The sequence below is a fragment of the Petaurus breviceps genome, unplaced genomic scaffold, assembly GCF_028583685.1.
Source record: "Petaurus breviceps papuanus isolate PSGF00001 unplaced genomic scaffold, PetGlider_PUasm1.0 76, whole genome shotgun sequence".
Lineage (NCBI taxonomy): Eukaryota > Metazoa > Chordata > Mammalia > Diprotodontia > Petauridae > Petaurus > Petaurus breviceps.
This window is the reverse complement of record NW_027186473.1, coordinates 47,098,540-47,108,256: the sequence shown is the minus strand read 5'-3', so window position 1 is coordinate 47,108,256 and position 9,717 is coordinate 47,098,540. Positions and strand designations below refer to the sequence as shown.

The 9,717-nt window shown below is 40.8% G+C and overlaps 1 pseudogene; it reads left to right on the top strand.

Moving 5' to 3' along the window:
- Positions 1-1,403: 1,403 nt before the first annotated feature.
- The window catches only part of LOC138174659 (FRAS1-related extracellular matrix protein 2-like), a 61,517-nt pseudogene continuing 53,203 nt past the window's right edge, over positions 1,404-9,717 (top strand).

Here is a 9,717-nt window from a genome sequence, read left to right as displayed (position 1 = left end):
ACATTTGCTTCTTTGTTCTCATCTGGTCTCTTATAGAAGTGGTGTCATAGGAAATGTTATTCATAGCATCATAGAATTTTTCAATTCTATTCAATTCAGCAAACATTTATTAAGTGCCTACTGTGTGCCAAGAACTATGATAAGCATTAAGAATACAAAAAGAGACAGAAGACAGTCCCTGCCCTCAAGGAGCTTGCAATCTAATGGAGAAGATAACATGTAGACAAATGTATACAAAGCAAGCTATATATAAGACAAATAGGAGATAATTAACAGAGGGAAGGCACTAGAATTAAGAGGAGTTGGGGAAGACTTCCTGTAGAAGGTGGGATTTTAGTTGGAACTTAAAGGAAGCCCAGGAGGTCATTCATTGGAGCAGAGGAGGCAGAGCATTCCAGGTATGAGGGAGAGCATAAGAAAATGTCTGGAACTGAGAGATGGAGAGTCTTGTTTGTGGAACAACCAGGAGGCCAGTATCACTGGTTCAAAGATTACATGTTGGTACACAGAAAGGAGGTGGCTGGGCTACAATGTGCTTTAAATACCAAATAGGCAGTTTTTATTTGCTCCCGGAGGCAGTAGGGAGCCCCAGGAGTTTATTGAGTAGGGGAGTAACATGTAGGAAAATCACTTTGGTGGCTGATGGAGGCTGGACTGGAGTGGGGAGAGACTTGAGGCAGCCAGACTCACCAGCTGCTATGCCAATAGGCCAGGTGTGGGCTGGAGAGGGCCAGCACTAGAGTAGGGGCTGTATCAGAGGAAAGGAGGGAGCATATTGGAGAGATGTTGCAAAAGAGAAATTGACAGGCTTTGGAAACAGCTTGGCTATAGGTGATGAGAGATAGTGAGGAATCCAGACTGATGTCTAGGTTGTGAGGCTGAGGGACTGGGAAGATAGCGCTGCTCTCTGCAGTAATAGGGATGGTAGAGGGAGGGAGAGTTTAGGACTTCTAAGACACAAGAAAGACCCACTGGTACAACTCCTTTATTTTATAGATGAAGAAATCAATTCCCAGAGAGGGTGAGTGACTTGTCCAAGGTCACATAGGCATCAAGGACAGTGGCAGCATTTGAGCCCAGGTCTTTGGACGCCAAATTCAGTGCTCCTTTCAATGTACTGCATTGTCCCTCATGTTTTTCAGAGATTGTTCACTAATGTACTGAGTCATATTGTACTTTTATCTGATTTGGAGGTATTTTGGTACAGCTGAAAGAGTGTTGGATCTGAAATCATAGAACCTGAACCCAAGTCGTAGAAAGGTTATTTGCTACCCATGAAACAAGTCAGATGGCATTTTGGGGCCTCAATTTCCTCAACTGTCATATAAAGGAAGTGGACAAGATGGCCCCTGAGCTCCCCTCCAATGCTGAAATCATGATCATATGATTTTCTCATTCTCTTAATGGGCAAATACTTCAATCAGAAGGATTTCACTTTTGGTAACTCTTCTTACCTTTTAACAGACCCTATTCAGTGCCTGAAAAAATTATTGACTACAAAGTGGAAACCATACTTCTACAAAAATAGCAAATGGAGGCAACAAGAAACCGGGCCTGGAGTCAGGAAGACCTGAGTTCAAATTCATCCTCAGTCCTTTAAGGGCAAGTCCTTTAACCTCTGTCTGTCTCAGGTTCCTCAACTGTAAAAATGGGATAATACTAGGAGTATTATAAGAATCAAGTGAGATAATATTTGGAAAGTGCTTAGCCCAGTGCCTTGAACGTGTTGTTAAGTTGTCTGGTCATGTCCGACTCTTCATGACACCAACTTACGGGGTTTTCTTGGCAAAGATACTGGAGGGGTTTGCCTTTTCCTTCAGAATCCCTATTTTACAGTTGATGAAACAGAAAAAAAGAGGTTAAATGATTTGTCCAGGGTCACTAAAAAGTGTCTAAGGCTAGATTTGAACTCAGGTCCTCCTGACTCCAGACCCAGCACTTTATCCACTGTACCACAAAGGTGCCCCACCTGATGCATAGAGGTGCTTAATAAATGCTTATTTCCTTCCTTCTTTTCCTTTTTTATGAAGTTGTATTGAATGTGGGCTCCCAACTGGGTCAAAGTCCATTCCATATAGTTAGAGAGTTGATATAAGGAAAACAGAATGTGAACTATAAGGTGCTATGTGAATATGTACTTTATCATTACCATCAAGATGGTAGAAACCCTGCTTTGAAGACTCACCCCATCCACCACAATTAGTGCTAGAACCCACTTACTTGGAGCATGTAGATTTTTAGGTCACATACAAACAATCTTCAGATGTGTTTGCTCTCTAACAAAGCTGTCACTGCTGGAAAACATAGTTTACAGAAACATTCAACTCACCAGTCTGGAATTCCACATCTTGCCTAAGCTAACTTCAGGATCTTTCTTCCTCATACAGCAACTGCTTCGGGGACAATTCCTTCCTCTGTCTCATCTTACTCTGACTACATCTCCTGCCCTGAAGACCACACCAGCATCCTCCATTTTGATAAGGATGAAACTGAAAAAAGATGCCGAGTTATCATTATTGATGACTCCCTTTATGAGGAGGAGACCTTCAATGTCACACTGAGCATGCTGATGGGCGGGCAAGTCGGTGTCAGATATCCCAGCACCAAAGTGGTCCTGAAGGATGCCAATGATGGTAGGATTGTTGGTGTGTGGCATTTTATCAGACTCCTTGGATTGACTGGCTTCTCCATCATATTAACCCTGTCTGTTAAAGGTAAATTGAGCTCAGGTTTTCATAGTAGCTTAGCTTTGTAACTAGAAGGGACCATTTAGAGTACAGAAGAGGAACACTGGGGCAAACACAGGCTAATTGACTTGTGTGGGATTATGCAGCAAGTGTCTGAGGCAGGGTTTGAACTCAGGTCTTCCTGACTCCAAATCCAGCTCTTACTACTGCTTAGTCATTTTTCAGTCAGGTTCTCCTCTACATGACCCCTTTTAGGGTTTTCTTGGCAAAGATACTGGAGTGATTTGGTATTTCTTTCTCCAGCTCATTTTGCAGATGAGGAAAGTAAGGCAAAAAGGTTAAATGACTTGTCCAAGGTCACACAAATAGTAAATGTCTGAGGCTATATTTGAACTCATGAAGTTGAGTCTTCCTGACTCCAGACCAGGGCTCTATGAGCACTGCACCACCTAGCTGCCTCTTATATTGAGATACTAATTGAGATACTCCATGAGGCCCCATTTCCATGCCTCATCAGGATATGAGGGCAATGCCAGACTCTCAAAGACTATGCCAACATGTTAGAAGGTCTGGCAGATCCCACCAAGCCAGCAAGACTTTGAGTAGAGGTCTAGCAATGGGCTCTGTATCCCTGCCATTCAGGAACCAGCTTAGATGAACACAGGAGGATTATTACCAGAAGGTTGGCCTTAAGTAAATGAGTTGAGCTCAGGAAGGGCTAGAAACTCATTGAATTCTCCACTGAGGTAGAAAGGTCTTTGAATTCACAGAAAGAGTCACCTACACAAATCATAAGGTCATGCAAATAGTGAGATTCAACATCAAGGGCTGGAAGGAGCCTTAGAGGCCATCAAGTCCAACTCATTAATTTTACAGAAGAGGAAACTGAAGCCCTAAGAGGTTCCATGACTTGCCCAGGGTCAAACAATTAACAAGCGTCCAAGGCAGGATTGACAGGTAGATGATAGAGAACTGCACTTGAAGTCAGGAAGATCTGAGTTCAAATGCAGCCTCATATACTTCCTAGCTATGTGACCCTGGGTAAGTTGCCTAACCCTTTTTGCCTCAGTTTCCTCATCTGTAAAATGAGCTGGAGAAGGAAATAGCAAACCATTCCAGTATCTTTGTCAAAAAAAAAAAACCCCAAATGGGGTCACGAAGAGTCGGACATGACTAAAAGCAATTAAATAACAAGATAAGATTTGAACCTAGGTGTTCCTGACTTCAAGTCCAGCACTCTATTCACTATTCCATGCTACATCCCTATGATACCAATCATAATTGTGATAATCGACACTTATATGATACTTTAAAATATGAAAATGCTTTCTATTCATTATTTCATTTTATCCTCACAGTAACTCTACAAGGTAGGGGCTGGTATTATCCCCATTTTACAGATGAGGAAACTTGGGGCTACAGGGGGTAACTTCTAGTCCCTCCAGGTACTTACTTAGAAAGGTCATTCTGTTATGCGGGCAGAGATTTCAAATTAGATGGAGACTGCAATGAGTATTAATGCTGCTCCACAGCTTTGGGGATCCTTAAATTTGTGAGAGTAGATACTTCCTCCACCAATGTAGAGTGTAACCCTTCTGATTTAGCGGATAGTCTTTAAAAGCTGATACATACACACACACGTGTTGAATCTCTCTGAGTTTACCTAGGCAGGTCCTGAGATGACAGACACAGTCTATTCCCAGGCTTGTACCAACTGTTTCCAGCTCGGTAGGACCCCCCCAGAGCTTGGCTTATTCTGGCACAAGCCTCCAAGAACCCACAATCATCTTTACAATGAGGCATTGGAGCAGAAGGGAATACCTAGCTTTAATTAAACTAAGCTTTGTACCAATAAAGTAGGAAGCCGTGCTGTGACTTTTCTGTATTAGGAAATCAAGTAGAAGTTGAGAAGTTGACATTCCCCAGCTGGGCCTGGCTAATTTATTACAAGCTAGGCTGTTCAGTATTATATCCTGTCCTTGGAAAAATTATGGTGATGGCTAAAGGGAAAGTGGCAGATTAAATGTTTCCATTTCTCTCTCTCTCTCTCTCTCTCTCTCTCTCTCTCTCTCTCTCTCTCTCTCTCTCTCCCTCTTTCCCCTACCATCTTCTTCCCTTTCTCTCCCTCCTCCTCTTAATTTTTTCCTTTCTCTTCCCTTTCCTTCTCCTCTTTCTTCTTTTTCTCTTTCTCCTCATCAATACTGCCCTCTATTTCCTACTCTCTTTCCCTTTCTTCCTCCCCTCCTTCTTTCCCTCTCTTCCTCTCTCTCTTCACTGCTCCCCTTTCAGGGTGTTCTATAAAGTGGTCATGTATCCAAGCTTGACCTTCTAGGCTGCTTGACCTATCTTGACTTCATTGCCCTTAGTAATAGGGAACTAGAACATTCATGTTATAAAGCCTTCATTTTACCATATTGATTAGAACAGTTTCACTTCGTGGAAAACATCCATCAAGGACAAAAAAGCTCATATCACTTTTTGGTGAGATTCCAATTCCCCTTCCCCTTGAAGTACACTTACCATGAATATAAATGGGATAATAGCATCATAGAATGTAAGAGCTGAAAGACACATGAGAGGACATTTGGTCCAACCCCTTCATCTTATGGATGAGGAAACTAAAGCCCACAGATATGACATGGTTGGAATTCGTTGGCCCTCATCATATCAAACAAGGACCTAGAGTCTTAGCTTTGAGTTTCCATTCCCATCAAAGCATTTGTGTGTGTGTGTCTTAAACTCAGCAGCATGCTGGAAAATGTTTAACAACCAGCTCTCCAAAAAAAAAAAAGTACACAACACACTTTTCATTTTAACCTGAATTATTAACATTTTCTCCATCATGTGTTTGAGTCTAGACAATCAGAAAAAATGAATCAATTGTTGATTTGCAGTAGTTGTGATTTCTGAGATGTAAATAGTCACACTAAAAATTTAACAATCACCTATCTCAAGGACCAGTTCAAGCTGGCTCCAGTATACCCTTGCGTGAACCCCTTTTTCACCCATCTGGTAAAACCTACGGACCCCCTTTTGGAATAATATTTGTAAATGCATAAAATAATGTAGGATTATAAAGAAGCCAACTACACGGAGTTATCAAAATATTTTTAGAATAGATTCACTGACCCCAGGTGAACCTCTTTTTTAGAGCAAAGAAACATAATATAAAAGGGGGAAAAATTTTGTCTTGTCAAGGGATGTAGGGTTGGTTCAGTGTCCACTCTATCACTTGCTGCCTTTGTGACCTTGGGCAATTCACTTGGCCAATCTAGAACTATTTTCACCTCTGTAAAGTGAATGAGGTTAGAACTAGGTGATCTTTAAGGTGACTGTGAACTCTAACATTCTATGAATTTATAGCTTCCTTGCTTGTGATTAGAAATACTGCTCACACTGCTCTTCGAGATAATGTATCAAAATTACATTTTGTTTCCTCTAGAATCTAAAAGGAGAATCTGAATGGAATGCAATTAAATGTAATGACAAATAGCTAGCTGAGAGTTGTAGGGATGTCATTCTATGGTTGCTTCCAAAGCCATCTCTGTTTGCTCAACAGTAAAGGGGACAAGTATGATTAAACACCTACTATGGACCAGGCACTACGCTAAGCTCTTTACAAGTATTATCTCATTTTATCCTCTCAAAAACTCTAGGATTAAGGTGCAATTGTAATCCCCATTTTATAGTTGAAGAAACTGAGGCAAACAGAGATTATGTGACTTGCCTAGGGTCACATAGCTAGTAAGTGATTTGATGGGGAATGGATTTGAACTCAGATCTTCCTAATAATAATAACAATAGCTAACATTTACATAGCAGTTACTTGTGCCAGGCACTCTATTAGTCTCTTTACATTTATTATTTCATTTGATCCTTACAAACAGCCCTGGGAGGTAGGTGCTATTATTATCCACATTTTATGGATGAGGAAACTGAGGAAAAGAGAGATTAAAAGACTTGTCCAGGGTCAAACAGCTAATAAGTGTCAGAGGACACATTTGAACTCATTTCTTCTTAACTTTTTCCCCATTTATTTGTTTTTAGTTTTTAGCATTCACTTTTATAAGATTTTGAGTTTTGAACTTTCTCCATCTCCTTTCCCTCCCCCCTCCCCAAGAGAGTATGCAATTTGATATAGTCCATACATGTACAACCATATTAAACATTTCCACATTAGCTATGTTGTAAAGAAGAATTATAACCAAAGGGAAAAACCACAGGGAGAAAAAAAAATTTTAAATGGCATGTTTGGATCTGCATTCAGACTCCATAGTTCTTTCTCTGGATGTGGATAGAATTTTCTTTTTTTTTTTTTAAGCAATTGGGGTTAAGTAACTTGCTCAAGGTTACACGGACAGTTATTTTGTGTGGGTGCCGAGTATCTGAGGCCAGAACCGACCCCAGGTCTCCCGACACCAGAGCCGGCACTCTCACTCACTGCACCACCTGGCTGCCCCACGTGGATACCGTGTTTCCCCGATAATAAGACCTATCCTGAAAATAAGCCCTCCCCTTACTGTGTAAGATTCCTCTAAAATAAGCCCTCCCCCGAAAATAAGCCCTATTGAGATTGCTACTGTAGTGAAGGTGATCCCCTGTGCTACACGCTACATTACGGTACCCTCTGTATGCACCGTCCCCCCCCAGGTGAAATGCACGCCGCGCTCCGAGCTGCATCCAATCAGAGCTGCAGCAGTGAGCACGTCATCCTGTTCTTCCCCAGTGATTTGCTTGCTGGTACATTTTTTTGTTCACATTTACCTGTTTATTAAAATTTCTGTCAATGTTCATTAAAATAAGCCCTCCCCTGAAAATAAGCCCTCTGGTGTTTTTCTGTCCAAAAAAATAATAAGACAGTGTCTTATTATCGGGGAAACACGGGTAGCATTTTCCATCATGAGTCTTTTGGAATTGTCTTAGATCATCACATTGCTAAGAAGAGCTAAGTCCATCAAAGTTGGTCATTGCACAGTGTTGCTGTTGTTATGTACAATGTTTTCCTGGTTCTGTTCACTTCACTCAGCATCAGTTCATGCCAGTCTTTCTAGGTTTTTTTGAAGTCCAACTGCTCATGATTTCTTATTGAACAATAGTATTCCATCACATTCATATACCACAGTTTGTTCAGCCATTCCCCAATTGGTGAGCATCCCCTCAATTTCCAATTCTTGACCATCACAAAAAGAGCTACTATAAATATTTTTGTACATGTGAGTCCTTTTCCCATTTATATGATCTCTTTGGGATATAGACCTAGAAGCAGTATTACTGGATCAAAGGGTATGCACAATTTTACAGCCCATTGAGCATAGTTCCAAATTCCTTCAGAATGGTTGGATCAGTTCACAACTCCACCAATAATGCATTAGTGTTCCAACTTTCCCACATATTCTCCAACATTCATCATCTTCCTGTTTTGTCATGTTAGCCAATCTGATAGGTATGATGTGGTACTTCACAGTTGTTCTCATTTGCATTTCTCTAATCAATAGTGATTTGGAGCATTTTTTCATGTGACTATAGAGATAGCTTTAATTTCTTCATCTGAAAACTGCCTTTTCATATCCTTTGACCATTTATCAATTGGAAAATAACTTTTATTCTTATAAATTTGACTCAGTTCTCTGTGTTTTGGAAATGAAACTTTTATTAGAGACACATACTGTAAAAATTCTTTTCCCAACTTTCTGCTTCCCTTCTAATCTTGGTCGCATTGACTTTGTGCAAGAACTTTTTTAATTTAATGTAATCAAAATTATCCATTTTGTATTTCATAATGTTCTCTATCTCTTGTTTGGTCATAAATTTTTCCATTTTCCATAGATCTGACAGGTAAACTATTCCTTACTCTCCTAATTTGTTTATAGTATCATCCTTTATGTCTAAATCATGTAGCCATTTTGAGTTTACCTTGGTATATGGAGTAAGATGTTGGTCTATGCCTAGTTTTTACCATGCTATTTTCTAGTTTTCCCAGCAGTGTTAGTCAAATAGTGAGTTCTTATGCCATCTTTTTAATTTTTATCCCAGCACTTTTTTCTACTGTACCACCTAGCTCTCTAGCTAAAAGCCCCAGTCATGCCACCATAGTTTCAACTTTGCTTATAGAGTATGCTGTAGTTGTCAAGTATAGAACTTCCCAGATCCCAACCCTAGCCAGGACTGGTCTCCTTCTAGTAACTCCTAATAGTGCTTTGTGTGTATCCCTCATATACTTCCATCCTCTTTCAAATTATGTACCCTCCTGTATTGTCTCATTTCACATTCTGTCTCATTCATCTTGGGAGAAAAGCAGTCTGGTGTACCAAAGAGAGCAAATGGATTTGGAGTCAAGACAAAGACGACTTCAGATCTCTGCCTTGCTGCTTCTTCCTGTGAGACTTTGGACAATCACTTCATTTTGGGGGGCTTCTATTTACTCATCTGTAAAATGGGGAGATTCAGAGTGCTGGACCTTCAGGGCCTTTTCTGGTCTCTCATGACAAAAGGACATTAGAGCCCCTGAACCTGGTGGGAGGGGTCCTGGTCTGATCACTGCCACCACCCACTGGTATCAGGGCTTCTAAAGTTCCTTCCTCCAAATAGCCTAAGGTTATGGTAGGAACTATTGTAGTATGGTTTAATTTTAAAAGGTTTAGGAAATATCTTATGAGCAGGACACCATGCTTAGTGCTAGGGGCCCAAAGATAGATATGGCACAGTTCTTTCTCTCAGATAGTTTCCCATCTAATGGGCTGGGGAGGGAGGGAGAGAAGAGATACGTACACTGATGACATACTTTATCATTACTATTATGACGTTGGTGGAAAACCAGGGGAGCCTCCCTTGTAGCAAGGATTTAAATAGAAAGAGGCAAAAAAGAAAAAAAAAAGCACTTCAGCAAAACTAACCAAGCCATATGCCATGTCTGACAGTTGACACGCCTTACTCATAGACTCCCACTTCTGCCCTGAAGAGAGGGAAGAACTGCATTTTCTCAACACTTCTCTGGGGCCATGCTTGGCTATTGTAATGGCATGGTGCCAGT